Source organism: Pelophylax lessonae (genome assembly GCF_965119305.1).
Source record: "Pelophylax lessonae genome assembly, chromosome: 8".
Classification (NCBI taxonomy): Eukaryota; Metazoa; Chordata; class Amphibia; order Anura; family Ranidae; genus Pelophylax; species Pelophylax lessonae.
In genome coordinates, this window is record NC_138775.1 from 109,809,471 (window position 1) to 109,832,434 (window position 22,964).

Below are 22,964 nucleotides of genomic sequence, written 5' to 3' on the forward strand. Positions count from 1 at the left end.
ATAGCGGTCAACTGGGCCAGCTGTTGACCCTGCTGGGCCACAATGGTGGTGAGGTCCGCTAGGCTTGGCAGGGGAACATCAGCGGGATCCATGGCCGGATCTTACTGTCAGGAACCGGCAGGACTGGTAGTGGATCCTCTGGACCAGAGAGGCGATGGCACGGGTTGTACTAGAGGACCAGATCTAAGCAGTTACTGCTCTTCACCAGAGCCCGCCGCAAGGCGGGATGGATTTGCTGCGGCGGTAACTACCAGGTCGTGTCCCCTAGTAACAACTCGACCCCTCTGGCAGCTGATATGGCGTGGTACACAGGGAGTAGGCAAGAGCGTAGTCGGACGTAGCAGAGGTCAGGGCAGGCGGCAAAGGTTCAAAGGCGAGTAGTCGGTAGCAACGGGTTCGGCAACAGGCAAAGCAAACAAACACAGCAGGGAACGCTTTCACAAAGGCACAAGGCACAAAGATCCGGCAGGAAGCTGTGGGAGGAGAAGGTATTTATGGGTAGTGCACAGGTGAAGCCTAATTAAGTCAGCACTACCTCTCACAAACCTTAACCCTTAATAACCACTTTAGGCCAGGCACCAATCACTGGTGCACTGGCCCTTTGAATCTAAGAGTCCCGGCGCGCGCGCGCCCTAGAGAGCGGGGACGCACACGCTGAGAGGCTGGAGTGCTGCCTGGAGGCATGCGCTGTGAGCGCTCCGAGACCAGCAGGGGGCCCGGAGCGCTCAGCGTAACAGCTCCTTTGTTTGCTGAAGTTCTAATGATACATTTTCCAGTGCTTGAAGTTTTTGAAGGAACTGTTTATTCTAGAGGGGTGATTCAAGCAACATGTCATCAAATTTCTGATGCTCACTCAGGACAGACCCCAAAACACTGATCCTTTTAAAAACTGCATCAGGCACCCTATCCCCTCTTTGGGACAGATCCTCTGTTGCCTGTAATTCCTCTTCAAGTTCTTCCAACTGAATCTTCATCTCTTCTACTTGCTGTTCTAAGGCCCGCTTAGACTTTTCTAGCTCCTGAACGCTTTTCCCAACATCATCCTTGGAGCTGACCAAATCTTCCATTTCTGTATGCAGCTGTTTGTTAACTCTTTCTAGTTCCGCCTTTGCTTCTGTACGGTCACGTTCTTCTACATATTTTGCAGACACAGTCTTCTCCTCACCAAGCATCTGATCAAACTTCTTTTTCACATCTTCAACATTCTCTAATGAACCAACGCTTTCTTCCATGTGTTTTTTCATATCCGCTATCTGAGCTTGCAGTGTTGCGACTTGCTCTGATAGGTTTTTCTTTGCTTCCTCCTCCTCTTTTAATTGTTCCAGGACACCATTTTTCTCATCTTCCATTTGTTTGAGCTTTGTGCTAAAACTCAGTCTTTGACACCTCTCTTCCTGTAAGAGTTCCTGAGTGTCTTGCAGCTGCGATTCCAAGATAGCGAAATCTTTGGCAATTTCTCTAGATTTGCTGTCTGCTTGAGAAAGCTGATTTGTGACATTGTCCAACTCAACCTGCAGTTGATTTGCCTTCTCTGACAGCTTAACACACACTCGGTCACCTTCTGATACTTTGACTTGCAATTCCAGAAGCTGTGCCTCTACTTTTTCCCTCTTGTGTTCAGAATCTCCTTTTCCCTGCCTAAGAGCCTTCACCTCATTGGCTAGTTTCTGGGAATGAGAATGTAATTCTGCCACACAGGCTTCTTTCTTCTTTAGCTGCTGCTGGACACGTTGGGCTTCATCTTTCCAACTTTCACAGTCCGTACCTAATTCATCTACCACATTGCTCAGTGGTGAGCTCATACACAGTACTCAGTAATTTAGCCTCTCTCTCATTTTTCTCCTTGTAGCTGAGAGACAATGTCGTTTTCAGAGAGACATTCTGTTCCCGCACATCCTGCAGGTCTATTTTTGTGGCTTCCAAAGACTGGAGACTTTTTTCCAGCTGATTACGCAACTCCAACATATCACCCATACTTTGCTTCTGCAAAGTCTGAACTTCAATTTCCTTTTCCATGAGGATGGTATCTTTCTCCATTATAGTCTCTCTACGTTTTTGTAACTCGGAAAAAAGAAGAGCAGTGGATTCTTCCCACTGTAACACCTGAGCCTGCAAGTTTCTATGCTCCATCCTAAGCAACTCCAGGGCTTGTTCCTTTTCTTCCATTTTCCATTGCAAGGCATCCAACTCAGCCCTGCACACATACTCGGTTTCCTCCATACCGATGGCCTCCATTTGCTGCTGGCATCTCTGTTTCCAGGCTGCCATGCTCTCTTGGTGAGCCTTTTGTTGAACTGCAAAGCTCCGCTGAAAATCCGCATTTGCCTCAGTGTTGCTAGGGACAACAACCTTTCTCTTTAGCAGACTCTGTTCAGGCATGGATGGGGCTCGTTCAGGCGGAAACATCCCCTCCATCCATAGAATTTGGTCTCTCATTTCAGCTATCTTTGCTTCTTTCAGGCGCTTTGATCGCCCCATCTTCAATTACTCCACAATAAATTTTTCACAGTCCAGCAAAAAATTTCCTTTCCTGCACACACAGTTTGTGCAGTATCATGCACCAGACAAAACAAAGTCCATCAAAAATTTTGAGACCACTGTCTCTTTAAAACAAGTAGTTTTTCTCTCTTTCAGGATCTTCTCTCCTGCACACATAGATTGTGCAATCTCATGCACCAGGCAAAGTTCCTAGAACAGACTTCTTTGAAGGGATCTCTGCTTCTGCCCAATGCATACCTCCACCATATGTGAAGGGATTAGCTCGGTGGCGGGTGTGGATGACCCCTTGGGGGGGTTAGTTACACAGGGAGATAGCCGAGAAGTGGTTGCAAACAACAGTGTATGGTTTTATTCTTGCAATTTTCTTCACACAAGTGCAAGCATCAAAAACAGCATACTTCAAAATAAACATAAAATAAAATAAACCCTTGCCACTGTGGGCGGCTACCTTCTCACATACAGGAACCTACCTAAGGAGTCTGTCCCCAACCTACTGTTGGGCAGACTTGGCTGATCATACAGCAGACCATCAATAGTCCATTAATTTTCTCTTCACACAGAAAATGTCTCTTTTCTCTTCACATAGAAAACATTCCTTTGTTTTTCTCTTCACATAGAAAACAATCCAAGACCTCACCTTGAGAAGTCTTCACTCTTTTTACCCTCCTCAGCGCACATCGCTTCAGGAGGCATTCCTCTCCCATGCTCACACAGCTTCAGGAGGCACCCATCTGACTGTCCTCCTCTACTCACACAGCGTCATGAGGCAGCAATCAATAGACTTCCTCTGGACAAATTATAGAGGCCTTAATTTCCTCATTCTGAATAGCTGAAGGTTTTTCAACTTCCTGCTGGCTACCTCTGCAGCCGACACCCAATAGTAATTGGTGAATTGTCTAAACCAAGCAGACATGTATCTCCTGTCTGTGACATTATCTACAGATTTACCTGACTTCCTGTCACAAGCTATACTCACAATCCTGCCTGAAGTACAGTACAGTTTCTCACAAAAGTGAGTACACCCCTCACATTTTTGTTAATATTTTATTATATCTTTTCATGTGACAACACTGAAGAAATGGCACTTTGTTACAATGTAAAGTAGTGATTATACAGCTTGTATACCAGTGTAAATTTGCTGTCCCCTCAAAATAACTCAACACACAGCCATTCATGTCTAAACCGCTGACAACAAAAGTGAATACACCCCTAAGCGAAAATGTCCAAATTGGGTCTAATTAGCCATTTTTCATCCCCGGTGACATGCAACTCGTTAGGCCCCTTTCACAAAGGGGAGTCCATTGGCGGACTCCGTTTATCTCAGTGGGGGATCGATCTGCCGATCCCCCGCTGAGCAGGCGGATGGCAGCTCTGTGAACGGACTTTCTGTCCGTTCTCATCCGATCCCATCCGATCCGCTGGACAGATGGAAAATAGGGTTTCCATCCGTCCAGATTTGACGGATGTCAGCGGACATGAGATGTTTGTCGATAAAAGTGGGCCCAGGACAGGGATCAGGGTATGGAGATGTTACTCACAGTGGGGGTCACAGGAACATTTCTCCGAGCAGTGTGGTATGACCCTGTATGACCCTGGAAGTCCCCGAGGCCGTACTCACAGCTCACAGCTCTTTGCTTTGTGTATCTCCTGTTAAAGCCTGTGTCAGCAGGTACTGTGGAGAGCAGTTTCCTCTAATCGCTTGGAACATCCGGTGACTGTTCCTCCCAAGTGGACAGGCCCCCTGCTGTCAAAGCCAGGATTTTATTTTGACAAATGTCTCTTAATGGATTGTTCAGCGTCTTGCATGTACTTTGAATCTTTCTCCTCCTTTTTGGAATGGATGGTCACAAAAGAAACCCAGAAGGGGCAGTGGTGCATTATTTAGATGATTTTCTTTTCAATGGGCCTGCTAATTCTGCCATTTGTCGTAAGTTGTTGCACCGGTCGATGTGGCACATTGGTGTCCCGTTAAATGTTTTCTCCATGCACAACCTTGAATTTTTTAGGAATCTCAATTGATACAGGTAACTACTTGCTTGCTGGTCACTTTTTACCACCTTCCAAGTTTTCAGCTTTTCGCACTTTGAATAACAATTACGCGGTCATGCAACATTGTACCAAAACAAAAGTTATTATCATTGTTTTCACACAAATAAAGCTTTCTTTTGGTGGTATTATAGTGGTATCATAGTTTGTTATAAAATTTTGCAAACAGGTCGTTTTTCTTCATTGATGTGCACTGATGAGGCTGCACTGATGGGCACTGATGAGGCAGCACTGATGAGATGGCATTGATGGCCACTAATATGCTGCACTGATGGAGTAGTATGGTGGCACTGATGAGGCTGCACTGATAGGCAGCACTGATGGGCACTGATAGGAGGCACTGAAGGGCACAGATAGATGACACTGATGGGCACAGATGGCACTGATAGGTGGCACCTATAGGCACTGGTAGGCAACAATGATAGGCACCGGCAGGCAACATGGATGGGCACTGGTAGGTGGCTATGATGGGCACTGGTAGGTGGCACTGATAGGTGACATTGATGAGGAGACACTAGTGGGCACTGATTGGCAGCAGTGGTGGGCAATGATTGGCAGCAGTATTGGGCACAGATTGGCCCCAGTGGTGGATGCACTTTTGCAGAAGCCAATTATTGGCTCTTTTCTCCCCTCCTCCACATACTGTCAGCGTGAGAAGGAGTGGTGAAGAGTCGGTAATCGACTTCTGTCAACATTGTGATCTGCTGTGATTGGAAACAGCTGATCAGGTGGTAAAGAGCTGCTGATTGGCTCTTTACCTCAATCTATGTCCTGCAGTGTCCAATGGGTGTGCGGAGGGCACGATCACGGGGGGGACGGGTTTGGTCATCATATGACAGCCTCCTAGAACTGGATGGATACAGTGGTTAATTTGGAATTCAGGCTACCTCAAGAAAACATTGGTCGGTTAACAAGTCTTCTACAAACTTTGCTTAAAAAGAAAAAGACAACAGTTCGGAAGGTACAATCATTGATAGGGCTGCTGGCAATCGCTTCCAGAATTACACCTACAGTGGGTACGGAAAGTATTCAGACCCCCTTAAATTTTTCACTCTTTGTTATATTGCAGCCATTTGCTAAAATCATTTAGGTTCATTCCTCTTCCTCATGAATGTACACGTAGCACCCCATACTGACAGAAAAACACAGAATTGTTGACATTGTTGTAGATTTATTAAAAAAGAAAAACTGAAATATCACATGGTCCTAAGTATTCAGACCCTTTGCTGTGACACTCATATATTTATTTTGCTTTCCATTTCTTCTGATCATCCTTGAGATGGTTCTACACCTTCATTTGAGTCCAGCTGTGTTTGATTATACTGATTGGACTTGATTAGGAAAGCCACACACCTGTCTATATAAGACCTTCCAGATCACAATGCATGTCAGAGCAAATGAGAATCATGAGGTCAAAGGAACTGCCTGAAGAGCTCAGAGACAGAATTGTGGCAAGGCACAGATCTGGCCAAGGTTACAAAAAGATTTCTGCTGCACTTAGGTTCCTAAGAGCACAGTGACCTCCATAATCCTCAAATGGAAGACGTTTGGGATGACCAGAACCCTTCCTAGAGCTGGCCGTCCGGCCAAACTGAGCTATCGGGGGAGAAGAGCCTTGGTGAGAGAGGTAAAGAAGAACCCAAAGATTACTGTGGCTGAGCTCCAGAGATGCAGTCAGGAGATGGGAGAAAGTTGTAGAAAGTCAACCATCACTGCAGCCCTCCACCAGTCGGGGCTTTATGGCAGAGTGGCCCGACGGAAGCCTCTCCTCAGTGTAAGACACATGAAAGCCAGCATGGAGTTTGCTAAAAAACACCTGAAGGACTCCAAGATGGGGAGAAATAAGATTCTCTGGTCTGATGAGACCAAAATAGAACTTTTTGGCCTTAATTCTAAGCGGTATGTGTGGAGAAAACCAGGCACTGCTCATCACCTGTCCAATACAGTCCCAACAGTGAAGCATGGTGGTGGCAGCATCATGCTGTGGGGGTGTTTTTCAGCTGCAGGGACAGGACGACTGGTTGCAATCGAGGGAAAGATGAATGCGGCCAAGTACAGGGATATCCTGGACAAAAACCTTCTCCAGAGTGCTCTGGACCTCAGACTGGGCCGAAGGTTTACCTTCCAACAAGACAATGACCCTAAGCACACAGCTAAAATAACGAAGGAGTGGCTTCACACCAACTCCGTGACTGTTCTTGAATGGCCCAGCCAGAGCCCTGACTTAAACCCAATTGAGCATCTCTGGAGAGACCTAAAAATGTCTGTCCACCAACGTTTACCATCCAACCTGACAGAACTGGAGAGGATCTGCAAGGAGGAATGGCAGAGGATCAGTGGCGGACCGTGCATAGGGGGCGCCAGGGCGCCGCCCCCCTACCCCTAAAAAAAAGAAAAAAAAAATTACAAAGCGAACAAATAAAGTTGTAAAAAAAAAAAAATAGGGTTCGCCGGCCTCTGTGAAGGAACTGGTGGCTAGGGGGGGGGGGGGTTACGTCCCAGAAGAGGCGCCGATTGGCTGCCTTCTGGGGGCGTAACCTGGGCGCAAGTCTTTGCGATTGGACACCCCCACTTTCTGATATCCTGGCTGTGATTGGTCCAGTCTACAGCCTGGACCAATTATCATCCAGGACATCCCATGGCCCCATATTGACCTCGCTGACGTCACGTCGCGTGCGTCAGTCATGCTGCCGCACCGAGTCGGAGACTAGTGGATGGACACGGTGGGAGACGGGAGTGACGGCGGCACCGGCAGAGAGCGGAGAGGAGACCGGAGTCACCGGACCGGAATCGGATCGATCCGTCCAGACCACCACCGGTAAGTAAGTGGTGCAGTTTGCAACACTGCAGTGCATGTATCACCACCTGGACTGTTATGTTGATTAGAAAACCTGTTTTGTTAGAAAACCTTGTACAGTCTCCTCTGCCGCCGGCCGCCACTGTTAGAATCTCTTCTATTATGCATAAGCAGTGACTTCAATAAACTTCTCTAGGTGTATTCGGCACAGCAATGAATATCCTCAGGGCAGACAGCACAAATAAATTGGAAGCAAAACAGTGGCATGTTTCGTGACACAGATCCGGACATTAGATGCAGCCTTGGGAGCAGCCTGCAAGGAGTCTGGGGAAGTAGCTGAAGAAATCATTGATGTATGCATTCTGCTATCATTGCCACCTCAGGCTATATTATCCAATCAGACAGCAACATTTTAAAGATAAACTGCTAATGACAACACAGAGGAAGGTAAAGGCTGTGTCTGAGAGGCATCTTTACAAAGGCACGCTCAGTTTTTTTATGTCACCAGTCCCTATTTGTGGAATAGAACTGTTTGAGTCATAAGAAATCCTTATATAAATCCATATATCTTATTGAAATTGGGAGCCTCTGCATTCTATGCTTGTAGACAGATGGATCCCTCGAGACCGCTGGTCACGGAGTTCCTAGGCAGCAGGTGACAGGTCCTTACAGCGCCATCGCCAGGCCACCGCGGCTTCTTCCCTTACCTGCTCCTCCTCGCTGAGTCTGACGGCGGGCGGGAAGTACACCTCTGGAGCCACTGAAACTGGGTCCCACTCCCAGCCAGCATACGGTATGCACCTCTCCTGCCCGGGGCCCCCCTTCCCCTATAGTCTCCCCGGAACTGCTGCTAGCTGACTCCCCTGCAGCCACATCCAGCCAGCCGCCTCATCCACTGCATTTATGGGGACATGCTGGTCACTGCATTGATGGGGATATGCTGGTCACTGCATTTATGGGGACATGCTGGTCACTGCATTGATGGGGACATGCTGGTCACTGCATTGATGGGGACATGCTGGTCACTGCATTGATGGGGACAGGCTGGTCACTGGCACTGCATTTATGGGGACATTCTGGTCACTGCATTGATGGGGACATGCTGGTCACTGCATTGATGGGGACATGCTGGTCACTGGCACTGCATTGATGGGGACATGCTGGTCACTGCATTGATGGGGACATGCTGGTCACTGGCACTGCATTTATGGGGACATGCTGGTCACTGCATTGATGGGGACATGCTGGTCACTGGCACTGCATTGATGGGGACATGCTGGTCACTGCATTGATGGGGACATGCTGGTCACTGCATTGATGGGGGCATGCTGTAGTAACTCTGCATTGAATGGGGGCACGCTGTAGTAACTCTGCATTGAAGGGGGGCACACTATACTTTGATTACTGAAGGCCCCTTTCACACTTTTGTGACCTCAAAGTCACACAATTTTTTGCCGCGTTTTTTGCCACAAAGCAATGCCTATTCGATTTTTTTCTGTTTGCGCCCCCCCCCAAAAATTTTGAGCACCAGCCGCCACTGCAGAGGATCCCCAAATCCAGGTGTGAAAGACTTGTTGCATCTTTCCCAAAAAGACTCCTGGCTGTATTAGATCAAAAGGGGGCTTCTACTAAATACTGAGCAAAGGGTCTGAATACTTAGGACCATGTGATATTTCAGTTTTTCTTTTTTAATAAATCTGCAACAATGTCAACAATTCTGTGTTTTTCTGTCAGTATGGGGTGCTATGTGTACATTCATGAGGAAGAAGAATGAATCTAAATGATTTTAGCAAATGGCTGCAATATAACAAAGAGTGAAAAATTTAAGGGGGTCTGAATACTTTCCGTACCCACTGTATGTCTGAACAGGCATGTACCCAAGATTGATGCTGAACTCATGTGGGCTAGCCTCAGTGACCAAATTGAGTGGAACCTATTAGATTCGTTTTTAAGAAAGAAAATGCATAGGAAATGCACTTATTACATTTAAATATCCAGTCAGATCTGGTTGGGGATGGGGGGAAGTCCACTTAAGGGCAATTTGTCTCTGAGCCACAAATAGCGCACAAATGACAGTAATCCACTTTGGTGGCTTAAACAATGAACAGTCAACATAGCTCAGTAAACATGTAACAGAATCCACTGGAAGGTTCACATCTAAGATCCCATTAGGTGTGCCGACCACCTCCCCCAATACCTCTGGAGTTTTGAGCAGCATCATAATAGGTGTTTCGGGAACCCTGAATTACCACATCTAGAACAAGCCGAATCGGCTTTAAAACAAATAACACACAGAAATTCCAGGATCCTTTACACCCTATGCAGTATAAAGAACTGGGTTAGCCTATGCGAAGGTGAAAGATACTCAAAGGGGAGAACCCTAAAGGATCTCTTCCCAGGCATTATTAGGAATGGCCCAATATCCTGTCCCCACTTTTCTATAGAGAGTAGTGTTGAGCGAACACGGACTGTATTATTCGTGTTCGTACCGAATAATTGGATTTTTTGTACCCGAACACGGACACGGACACTTTACTGTATGTTCGGGTAAAAATCCGTGTTCGGTCGTTTTATTTCCGGGTTTTGCATGCTTTGGCGCTCTTTTCATGGCGGGCTTTCAACAGCCAATCAACAATCGTTTAACTGGTGTGCCTTCCCAGCCATGCCTGCAAATGTCTCAGTAGCTGTGATTGGCCGTCTGAAGCATGTGACCAAGTCTTTATAAGTTCCAGGCAGCCGCAGCGTCTTCATTCTGCTGCTTAGATCAGGGACAGAGCACACATCAACGTGCTGGCTGCTGATTAGGGAAAGACAGGCAGGAAAAAAACATTTGTGTCCGGATAGAATTGAGGGACAGGTCAGAGTGTTTAGGCAGGGCGAGTTGTAGGCATTGTAGGGATAGAGTCTGCTGAATTATAGGGTCAGTGTCTTCTACAAACTACAATCGATATTACTGTGTGGGGGGTGGGGTCTGCACTCAATCCTGATCTACGATCTCTTCTCAATCCTGTTAGGGAGAGGCTGCTGCTGAATTTTAGGGTCAGAGTGTTCTACAAACTACAATCGATATTGCTGTGTGGGGTCTGCACTTAGTCCCGATCTACGATCTCTTCTCAATCCTGTTAGGGAGAGGCTGCTGCTGCTGAATTTTAGGGAAACTGTGTTCTACAAACTACAATCGATATTGCTGTGTGGTGTGGGATAGGAGATAGGCAGGTGTCAGTGATCCACATCCATTTTTCTGTGTGTGAGCTGCAGTGAACACAATCTTTTTGGGCTGCAGTGAACACAATCTTTTTGGGGTGCAGTGAACAACGTCCTTTTTGGGGTGCAGTGAACAAAATCTTTTTGGGGTGCAGTGAACAAAATCCTTTTTGGGGTGCAGTGAACAACATCCTTTTTGGGGTGCAGTGAACACAATCTTTTTGGGGTGCAGTGAACAAAATCCTTTGTGGGGTGCAGTGAAGACAATCTTTTTGGGGTGCAGTGAACAACATCCTTTTTGGGGTGCAGTGAACACAATCTTTGTGGGGTGCAGTGAACACAATCTTTTTGGGGTGCAGTGAACAAAATCCTTTTTGGGGTGCAGTGAACACAATCTTTGTGGGGTGCAGTGAACACAATCTTTTTGGGGTGGAGTGAACAAAATCCTTTTTGGGGTGCAGTGAACAACATCCTTTTTGGGGTGCAGTGAACAAAATCCTTTTTGGGGTGCAGTGAACACAATCTTTTTGGGGTGCAGTGAACAAAATCCTTTGTGGGGTGCAGTGAACACAATCTTTGTGGGGTGCAGTGAACACAATCTTTTTGGGGTGCAGTGAACAAAATCCTTTTTGGGGTGCAGTGAACACAATATTTTTGGGGTGCAGTGAACAAAATCCTTTGTGGGGTGCAGTGAACACAATCTTTGTGGGGTACAGTGAACAGAATCTTTGTGGGGTGCAGTGAACACAATCTTTGGGGGGTACAGTGAACACAATCTTTTTGGGGTGCAGTGAACAAAATCCTTTTTGGGGTGCAGTGAACACAATCTTTGTGGGGTGCAGTGAACACAATCTTTTTGGGGTGGAGTGAACAAAATCCTTTTTGGGGTGCAGTGAACAACATCCTTTTTGGGGTGCAGTGAACAAAATCCTTTTTGGGGTGCAGTGAACACAATCTTTTTGGGGTGCAGTGAACAAATCCTTTTTGGGGTGCAGTGAACAACATCCTTTTTGGGGTGCAGTGAACACAATCTTTTTGGGGTGCAGTGAACAAAATCCTTTGTGGGGTGCAGTGAACACAATCTTTTTGGGGTGCAGTGAACAAAATCCTTTTTGGGGTGCAGTGAACAACGTCCTTTTTGGGGTGCAGTGAACAAAATCTTTTTGGGGTGCAGTGAACAAAATCCTTTTTGGGGTGCAGTGAACAACATCCTTTTTGGGGTGCAGTGAACACAATCTTTTTGGGGTGTAGTGAACAACATCCTTTTTGGGGTGCAGTGAACACAATCTTTGTGGGGTGCAGTGAACACAATCTTTTTGGGGTGCAGTGAACAAAATCCTTTTTGGGGTGCAGTGAACACAATCTTTGTGGGGTGTAGTGAACACAATCTTTTTGGGGTGGAGTGAACAAAATCCTTTTTGGGGTGCAGTGAACAACATCCTTTTTGGGGTGCAGTGAACAAAATCCTTTTTGGGGTGCAGTGAACACAATCGTTTTGGGGTGCAGTGAACAAAATCCTTTGTGGGGTGCAGTGAACACAATCTTTTTGGGGTGCAGTGAACAAAATCCTTTTTGGGGTGCAGTGAACAAAATCCTTTTTGGGGTGCAGTGAACACAATATTTTTGGGGTGCAGTGAACAAAATCCTTTGTGGGGTGCAGTGAACACAATCTTTGTGGGGTACAGTGAACAGAATCTTTGTGGGGTGCAGTGAACACAATCTTTGGGGGGTACAGTGAACACAATCTTTTTGGGGTGCAGTGAACAAAATCCTTTTTGGGGTGCAGTGAACACAATCTTTGTGGGGTGCAGTGAACACAATCTTTTTGGGGTGGAGTGAACAAAATCCTTTTTGGGGTGCAGTGAACAACATCCTTTTTGGGGTGCAGTGAACAAAATCCTTTTTGGGGTGCAGTGAACACAATCTTTTTGGGGTGCAGTGAACAAATCCTTTTTGGGGTGCAGTGAACAACATCCTTTTTGGGGTGCAGTGAACACAATCTTTTTGGGGTGCAGTGAACAAAATCCTTTGTGGGGTGCAGTGAACACAATCTTTTTGGGGTGCAGTGAACAAAATCCTTTTTGGGGTGCAGTGAACAACGTCCTTTTTGGGGTGCAGTGAACAAAATCTTTTTGGGGTGCAGTGCACAAAATCCTTTTTGGGGTGCAGTGAACAACATCCTTTTTGGGGTGCAGTGAACACAATCTTTTTGGGGTGTAGTGAACAAAATCCTTTGTGGGGTGCAGTGAACACAATCTTTTTGGGGTGCAGTGAACAACATCCTTTTTGGGGTGCAGTGAACACAATCTTTTTGGGGTGCAGTGAACAAAATCCTTTTTGGGGTGCAGTGAACAAAATCCTTTTTGGGGTGCAGTGAACACAATCTTTGTGGGGTGCAGTGAACACAATCTTTTTGGGGTGGAGTGAACAAAATCCTTTTTGGGGTGCAGTGAACAACATCCTTTTTGGGGTGCAGTGAACAAAATCCTTTTTGGGGTGCAGTGAACACAATCTTTTTGGGGTGCAGTGAACAAAATCCTTTGTGGGGTGCAGTGAACACAATCTTTGTGGGGTGCAGTGAACACAATCTTTTTGGGGTGCAGTGAACAAAATCCTTTGTGGGGTGCAGTGAACACAATCTTTTTGGGGTACAGTGAACAGAATCTTTGTGGGGTGCAGTGAACACAATCTTTGGGGGGTACAGTGAACACAATCTTTTTGGGGTGCAGTGAACAAAATCCTTTGTGGGGTGCAGTGAACACAATCTTTGGGGGGTACAGTGAACACAATCTTTTTGGGGTGCAGTGAACAAAATCCTTTGTGGGGTGCAGTGAACACAATCTTTGTGGGGTGCAGTGAACACAATCTTTTTGGGGTGCAGTGAACAAAATCCTTTTTGGGGTGCAGTGAACAACATCCTTTTTGGGGTGCAGTGAACACAATCTTTTTGGGGTGCAGTGAACAAAATCCTTTGTGGGGTGCAGTGAACACAATCTTTGTGGGGTACAGTGAACAGAATCTTTGTGGGGTGCAGTGAACACAATCTTTGGGGGGTACAGTGAACACAATCTTTTTGGGGTGCAGTGAACAAAATCCTTTGTGGGGTGCAGTGAACACAATCTTTGGGGGGTACAGTGAACACAATCTTTTTGGGGTGCAGTGAACAAAATCCTTTGTGGGGTGCAGTGAACACAATCTTTGTGGGGTGCAGTGAACACAATCTTTTTGGGGTGCAGTGAACAAAATCCTTTTTGGGGTGCAGTGAACAACATCCTTTTTGGAGTGCAGTGAACACAATCTTTTTGGGGTGCAGTGAACAAAATCCTTTGTGGGGTGCAGTGAACACAATCTTTGTGGGGTACAGGGAACAGAATCTTTGTGGGGTGCAGTGAACACAATCTTTGGGGGGTACAGTGAACACAATCTTTTTGGGGTGCAGTGAACAAAATCATTTTAGGGTGCAGTGAACACAATCTTTGTGGGGTGCAGTGAACAAAATCCTTTTTGAGGTGCAGTGAACACAATCTTTGTGGGGTGCAGTGAACACAATCTTTGTGGGGTACAGTGAACACAATCTCATACTTCTGAAGATTTGAGGGTGCTGCCTGTTCCATACTCCTCCTCCTACTGCTCAACCATCCTTTTAGGGGTACAAACAATAGTAATTGGGGACTAGTGTGGTGGTGTACGTGTGAGATACATACACTTTCTTTTTGATCATATTTTCTATTCCGCTATTCAATTAAAACCTTTGGGGATCAATTGAATTGCGTGATAGTCTGTGTCGGTACGTGTGAGATCCACCTTTCCAAGCTTTTGGGGTTCATCTCATACTTCTGAAGATTTGAGGGTGCTGCCTGTTCCATACTCCTCCTCCTACTGCTCAACCATCCTTTTAGGGGTACAAACAATAGTAATTGGGGCCTAGTGTGGTGGTGTACGTGTGAGATACATACACTTTCTTTTTGATCATATTTTCTATTCCGCTATTCAATTAAATCCTTTGGGGATCAATTAAATTGCATGATAGTCTGTGTCGGTACGTGTGAGATCCACCTTTCCAAGTTTTTGGGGTTCATCTCATACTTCTGAAGATTTGAGGGTGCTGCCTGTTCCATACTCCTCCTCCTACTGCTCAACCATCCTTTTAGGGGTACAAACAATAGTAATTGGGGCCTAGTGTGGTGGTGTACGTGCGAGATACATACACTTTTTTTGATCATATTTCCTATTCCGCTATTCAATAAAAACCTTTGAGGATCAATTGAATTGCGGGATAGTCTGTGTCGGTACGTGTGAGATCCACCTTTCCAGGTTTTTGAGGTTCATCTCATACTTCTGAAGATTTGAGGGTGCTGTCTGTTCCATACTCCTCCTACTCCTCATCCATCCTTTTAGGGGTAGAAACAATAGTAATTGGGGCCTAGTGTGGTTTTGTACGTGCGAGATACATACACTTTTTTGGATCATATTTCCTATTCCGCTATTCAATAAAAACCTTTCTAGGGCAAGATCTTAAATTACAGAAATATGAGGAGACCGTCAAATAAGGGCCGTGGCCTGGGTCGTGGTGCTGCTGGTAGAGCTCCTGTTGCAAGGAGAGGACGTGGTCGATCTGTGGCAGCTACACGCACAAGTGAAACACCTTCCTCAAGTGTGGGTAGGCGACAGAACCTGCATCAGTATTTGGTAGGGCATCATACGCCCCTAGAAGTGATGAGGCCAGAACAAGTGGAGGCGATAGTAGATTGGTTTGCTGCTGACAGTGCCTCCAGTTCCTTCACATTGTCTCCCACCCAGTCTACTGCAGAAAGGTCACAGTTGGCACCTGCAGCCGATGTCCAACCGTCTTTCACCTCACCCCCTTGCAAATCAGGCAAGCAGTCTGAGCCCCAAGCCATACAGCAGTCTCTTCTTCTTTTTGATGACTCTGTCAGCAGGGTTTCCCAGGGCCATCCACCTAGCCCTGCCCCAGAAGTGGAAGAGATTGAGTGCAGCGATGCCCAACCACTTATTTCTCAAGATGAGTACATGCAAGGATCATCGCAGCACGTCTCCGATGATGACGAAACGCAGGTGCCAACTGCTGCGACGTTCAGCATTGTGGAGACCGACAAGGAGGGCAGGGGTGAAGACTGGGTGGAAGATGATGTGGAGGACGATGAGGTCCTCGACCCCACATGGAATGAACGTCATGCAGGTGACCTGAGTAGTTTGGAGGAAGAGGCGGTGGTCGCACAGAGCCACCAGCACAGCAGAAGAGGGAGCAGGGTGCAGAAGCGGAGCGGCCGTGCCCTAGACACTACGCCCGCTACTGCCCAACGCAGCAAGGGAACGAGCGCACCAAAGTCAGCTCAAAGGAGTTCTCTACCCTGTGCAATCAGAGCTTGAAGCGAGGCATAAACCTTCTCAACCTGAGCACAACCTGCATGATCAGGCATCTAAGTGCAAAGCACGAGCTGCAGTGGAGTACACACCTTCAAAACCAAGAAACGTCTCTGGCTCATCCTGCTTCCTCTTCTGCTGCAGTCTCGGCCGCTCCAGCCACATCTGTAGTGATACCGGCACCTGCCACCCCGCAAACAGACGATCTGTCAGCAACACCACCACCTGGGTCACCAACAACCATCTCCACAATGTCCCGTGGAAGCGTTCAGCTTTCCATCTCCCAAACACTTGAGAGGAAGAGGAAGTACCCCCCTACCCACCCGCGATCCCTGGCCCTGAATGCCAGCATTTCAAAATTATTTGCCTTTGAAATGCTGTCATTCCGTCTGGTGGAGACGCACAGTTTTAAAAACCTTATGTCGGTGGCTGTCCCACAGTACGTCGTGCCCAGCCGCCACTACTTTTCCAGGCAAGCCATCCCTTCCCTGCACAACCAAGTGGGGGAAAAAATCAGGTGTGCACTGCGCAACGCCATCTGTGCCAAGGTCCACCTAACTACCGATACGTGGACCAGTAAGCATGGTCAGGGGCGTTATATCTCCCTAACGGCACACTGGGTAAATGCAGTGGCGGATGGGCCTGAGGCGGATAGCAATTTGGCGCATGTCCTTCCACCACCGAGGATTGCAGGGCGCTTCAGTTTGCCTCCTGTTCCTAACTCCTCCTACTCCGCTTCCTCATCCTCTACCGCCTCCTCATCCGGACAGCGTAACACCTTCACCACCAACTTCAGCACGGCCAGGGGTAAACGACAGCAGGCAGTTTTACAACTTGCCTGTTTGGGGGACAAACCACACACCGCGCAGAAGTTGTGGAGGAGCATGGAACAGCAGACAAATGAGTGGTTGCTGCCAGCGAGCCTCAAGCCCGGCCTGGTGGTGTGCGATAACGGGAGAAATCTCATAGCAGCTCTGGGCCTAGCCGGTTTGACGCACATCCCTTGCCTGGCGCATGTGCTGAATTTGGTGGTGCAGAGGTTCCTTAAAAACTACCCTGATATGTCAGAGCTGCTGCAGAAAGTGCGGGCCGTTTGTGCGCACTTTCGGCGTTCTCACCCTGCTGCTGCTCGCCTGGCAGCGCTGCAGTGTAACTTCGGCCTTCCCGCTCACCGCCTCATATGTGACGTGCCCACAAGGTGGAACTCCACCTTGCACATGCTGGAAAGACTGTGCGAGCAGCAGCAAGCCATAGTGGAGTTTCAGCTGCAGCACGCACGCGTGAGTCGCTCTGCGGAACAGCACCACTTCACCACCAATAACTGGGCCTCCATGCGAGACCTGTGTGCCTTGTTGCGCTGTTTTGAGTACTCCACCAACATGGCCAGTGGCAATGACGCCGTTCTCAGCTTAACTATCCCACTTCTATGCCTCCTTGAAAAAACAATTCGGGCGATGATGGAAGAGGATGTGGCACAGGATGAGGAGGAGGAGGAGGATGAAGAGGTAACATTTCCAAGGCTTTCAGGGCAGTCATTCGCAAGGGGCTCCGAGGGTGGGTTCCTGCACACACAAACGCCAGGGACACAATTGTCCAGCAGGGGCACAGTTCTGGAGGATGAGGAGGATGAGGAGGAGGAGGAGCTGGAGGAGGAGATGGAACCATGTTCACAGCAGGGTGGCACCCAGGCCAGCTCATGGCCATCACTGGTGCGTGGCTGGGGGGATACAGAGGACACGGACGATACACCTCCCACAGAGGACAGCCTTTCGTTGCCTCTGGGCAGCCTGGCACACATGAGCGATTACATGCTGCAGTGTCTCCACAACGACCGCCGAGTTGCCCACATTCTAACTTGTGCTGATTACTGGGTGGCCACGCTGCTGGATCCCCGTTACAAGGACAACGTACCGTCCTTAATTCACTCACTGGAGCGCGATCGCAAGATGCGCGAGTACAAGCGCACGCTGGTAGACGCCATGCTGCTGGCATTCCCATCTGACAGCGGGGCCGCAGTGGAAGCACAAGGCAGAGGAGGAGGAGGAGGAGGTCGCCAACGCAACCAGGGCACCGCCAGCACCTCAGAAGGCAGGGTTAGCATGGCCGAAATGTGGAAAAGCTTTGTCAGCACGCCACAACAAACCGCAGCACCAGCAGCTCAGATGGAACGTCTTAGCAGGAGGCAGCATTTTACCAACATGGTGGAGCAGTATGTGTGCACACGCCTACATGTAGTGAATGAGGGGTCTGCCCCCTTCAACTTCTGGGTCTCCAAATTGGGCACATGGCCTGAGCTTGCCCTTTACGCCTTGGAGGTGCTGGCGTGCCCTGCAGCCAGTGTATTATCTGAACGGGTATTTAGCACGGCTGGGGGCGTTATAACAGACAAGCGCAGCCGCCTGTCCAGAGACAATGTGGACAAGCTCACGTTCATTAAAATGAACCAGGCATGGATCCCACGGGACTTTTCCGTACCTTGTGCAGAATAGCAATGGATACCGACCTTACCCACCCATTGTTCCATTTTTGCTCTTTCTCACTCTTTTGGGGTGTACCCTCATTTAAAATTTGTGAAAAGAAGCAGTGTTGGCTACCTCGTCCTCCTCCTCAGGGCCAGATTAACGTAGGGGCTATTGGAGCTGCAGCTCCAGGCCCCTACCTTTTATATAGGCCCCGGGTTGGCCATATTCACTGTTACCGCTCTTCTGTCACTTGTAAACACAGAAGTCTGGCTTCTATGCTCGCTTCCCCAGGCAGCACCCTCAGAACCTCCCCACACAGCGCGAAGGCCGGACAAGGAGGGACAGTTGCCGATGCATGGATGTGTTTATGGGCTTCAGAGACAGCATCCCATGTTGAATTAGGCATGCATGGCTGCACCCTTCCTCCTCTGGGTGCATGGCAAGGCACGGCCCTTAAGGCCCTTCAAAATCCTCAGCACCAAGCCCATGATGCTCTTAATCCGGCCCAGGTCCTCCTCCACCGCCGCTTCCACCTACACCACCCATAGGTGTGCGCAGCCTATTGCATTAAGGTGTGCACCCCAAAGTTGAAATACACATGCATGTGTTTGCCAGCAGGGAGAGTAATGTATCGGGGCCATGTACCTGTAGGCAAAGAGAAATAGAGCAGAGCAGGTCCGAGGGAGATCTTTCCCATCTCCTCACTGGCAATGCTATGTGCCCTAGGTGATTAGGGTGTGCCCAGGCACACCCGGCACACCCTGTGCGCATGCCTATGTCACCGCCACATCCACCACCACCTCAACCTCCCTCCTACTCCATATGGGCCTCGTCCTTCAGAGATGAAGAAGAACATTGTTTTATTTTTCTGTTTTTTTTTTGTTGTTTTAAGTTATTTCCCTATCCACATTTGTTTGCAGAGCACTTGCCATGCTCTTAATTACGTTTTGCTGCCATTTGCAGCACTCTAGCCCTTTCCTTTGGTGTTTTAGAGCCATTTTAGTGCCTTAAAGTTCGGGTCCCCATTGACTTCAATGGGGTTCGGTGTCCGGGAAAAGTTCGGTAAAAGTCCGGGACACGGACCCGGACTTTTTTTTAAAGTTCGGCCGAACCCGTCGAACACGGACATCTAGGTGTCCGCTCAACCCTAATAGAGAGCAAATGGAACTTGTGGAAAGTGCACTCTAATAGAGACAAGTAGGTAACAGAAATAAGGCCTTTGGTAGAATATGAAATATGTGCAAAGGATTGGTACGGCGCTACCTCATAGGTGATAAAGTGCTCAATGTGCAATAAGGATAAATATAAATAAATATATATTTTCTAAAAAGTGCACTGGTAGTGAAATTAATATTGTAACCAGATATCAGCTACCAAAAGAGTGTGCATAAACACTCCAGCAGACGTCCTCTGACGAAACGCGTAGGGTGGAGTCTCTACGTCATTGCGTCACTTCCAGTTGTCGGAGACAGGGCCGTGGAACGCGGAAGCTTCCCGGTCTCCTTTCGCGCTGATCGTAGACAGCTTCAACTGTAAGTTACTACTATCCTTTCCTGCAAATGCCATTTGTACTACACCAAGAGGTCCTCCTTCTCCCCCTTTTATATTCGAGACTTTAAGGGAGAAAAACCACCGGAGAGACCCTCAGTATATTTGTCCCACGGGATTCATCTGTTACAGGTTGTATGAGAGGTGCGACATCTAGTGGGCGCACGGATGGTTGCAACCTAAGAACATTTTATTTTTTATTTTATTCTCTCCACTGATTGATTCACTTGCTCATTAATTTGGTGGGAGTTTATATTTCTTGCACTAGAGAATTACCTATCTTCTCTTTTCACTGGTGTTGCTACACCGAGGATATTACAGCACAGATTCTTTATTTCCTTTTATTATTATTTTTTTCAAAGAAACAAAACCCACCATTTATGTTTGTTTTTTAATAAATAAAATTCACTACTTATATCGGGTTACTTCTCAATTGAATTTATTTCACATTAGCACTTTTATTTGTTTATGCACACTCTTTTGGTAGCTGATATCTGGTTACAATATTAATTTCACTACCAGTGCACTTTTTAGAAAATATATATTTATTTATATTTATCCTTATTGCACATTGAGCACTTTATCACCTATGAGGTAGCGCCGTACCAATCCTTTGCACATATTTCACTTTCTTAAACCCCTCGGGGTAGGTTGTTGGCAGCTGACACCTCTGTGATAAGCACAATATACATATTTAAAAATTCCATAGCGCTGGTCACCCCTGTTTACTTTATTTTTGGTAGAATATGCTTGAACTAATCTCTCCAACACTGGCACTGGAGGAAACCAAACAGGGGAAGAAGAAAATTGGCCATGTAAAACATGACGTAGCTGCAAAAATTGATAAAACCACTTATCGTTTAGAGCAAATTCCCTTAACAGCTGTTCAAAGGATTTAGTTGAAATAGTTGAAAAAGAGTTAGAACCCCTATCCATTCCCACCACTGAAAGCCCTGCAGGGTTGATAGTTCAGGGCTCAGCTCAGCCTTGGAGAACAATGTCCTTCAAAATCCCTGGGGATTCGGAAATGTTATGCCTTTCCCCCAGCGCATCTGATTCCCAGAGTTCTAACAATGGTAATTCTGATCTCACCTTACTGGACAAAGAGAGCTTGGTTTTCTCAGCTACTGTTCCTTTCTACAGCCCAACCCTGGCCACTTTCTCTCATGGAAGATCAGATGCAGCAGGGGCTCTTATCCAGTTTCAGCCGAGAAAATTTTAACTGGACAGCCTAGCTTCTGAGGAAGACATCCTGGGTTCAAAAGGGTTCTCAATGTTTTAAACTTGTCTCAGAGGGTTGATCTCTCTTTGCTCTCTAAGGGGTTAAACTTTTGTCCTTCACGCCATTTCAATTTGTTTGACACTATTTTAGATCTGAATAGGTTTGCACGTTCCCTTACTTTACGTAAACACTATTTTGGTGACATTAAAGATAAGCAAAATGAGGATAAACATGTCTCACAAGTTAATCTTGAGTTAGATTTTAGGGATCAGTGCAATTTATGTGGTTTGATTGATCTGGCCCATGAGTCTCGATTAGAGAAGGGGAGGATCCGGAGGATTCATTTAAATCGCGTTCAGATTTTTACCCTATCCAATCTAAAAGGTAAGGAGATGGATCATTTCCAGAAAGTGATTGAACAAGAACTTACTAGACTGGCTTCAATCAAGTGTGGTGTCTGGAGGATGTGTTCTGAACGACAACCTGAGCACTGAGGAAAAATATTCACTTGAGCAGTTAAGAGAAGACCACTCTATACTTATAAAGAATTCTGACAAAGAGGGCTTGGTTGTTGTTCAGATCGCAGACATGTACAGGTTGGAAGCCTTGAGATAGCTCTCAGACGATGACACGTACCAGAAACTTAGGAAGGATTCTATTGGGGAATTTCGATCGGCGCCCACTGCTTTGGTTCATAAGGGTAAAAGACTTTGTGTTTTATCAGTGCAGGAGGGAGAAATATTGATACAAGATGCACCCATTTCTTCTTTTCATCATCTACCCATGGGCAGGCCCATTGTGGCTGGTATTGGGTTTTTGAAAGAGAGGATGGGACAATGGTTAGACCACCAACTCCAGCCTTTAGTTGTTAGGTTACCTAGCTATTTGCGTGATACAAATCATTTATTGAAACTTTGTCAGGATCAGGATTATGTGGATTAAATGGATGGAGGGTGACATGTGGATCACATGCGATGTGTCCAGCCTATTTTCCAGTATCCCTCACTCTTTGGATATTAAAGCAGTATCTTTTTTTTCAAAATCTAGACCATTGCAGTCTATACTCTCATGTACAGAAAGAGTTCATCTTAGAATGCCTGGATTATCTTTTAATCCATAATTACTTCTCATTACGATGGGGATTTTTTTCTCCAAAGCTGCGCAGCAGAAATAGGAGCCAGGTTTTCACCATCTATTGCCAATCTTTACATGGGTTAGAGGGAGAGGGTTGAATAATTGGGTTGAATAATCCATTCCCACATCAATCTTTTCAGACGTTACATAGATCTGATATTCATTTGTTCCAGTGAGCTGGGTATATTGGATATTTTTTTGTCATATTTGAATGATAACTCTTTAAATCTCAGTTTCACTGGACTGTACATACCATTAGCGGCATTCCTGTAGGCCAATTTATACGTTTATGTAGGATATGTAGTAGGGAAGCTTATTTTGAGAGGGAGGCCTCTAACATGAGGAATCGAGTTTTGCTCTGGGTTACTCTGAAGGTACAATTAAAAGGGCCATGAATATAGCTAGAAAAACTGAGAGGAGTTATCTATTAGGCAGTAAAACACATGATGTTAAAAAGCAAGGACCACCTGGGTTTTCTACTCCATATAGTATACAGTTCAGAAACATTAAAAATATTGTCGAGCGCCATTTACCAATGTTATATAATGATAGTGTGTATGCCCAAATCCTCTCTAGTGGGGCTAGAATAGTTTTTCGACGTGCGCCCTCTCTAGGCAACTCCTTATCTCCTAGCTATTTTACATCCAGTAATAAGCTGGGGACAATT

General features: G+C 46.8%; 1 protein-coding gene across 1 annotated transcript in view; it reads right to left on the minus strand.

Moving 5' to 3' along the window:
- GRAP2 (GRB2 related adaptor protein 2) overlaps nucleotides 1–22,964 on the minus strand; it is a gene marked incomplete at both ends in the record, with an annotated part of 647,324 nt that overhangs the window by 18,563 nt on the left and 605,797 nt on the right. The gene's annotated exons all lie outside the window — the stretch shown is intronic.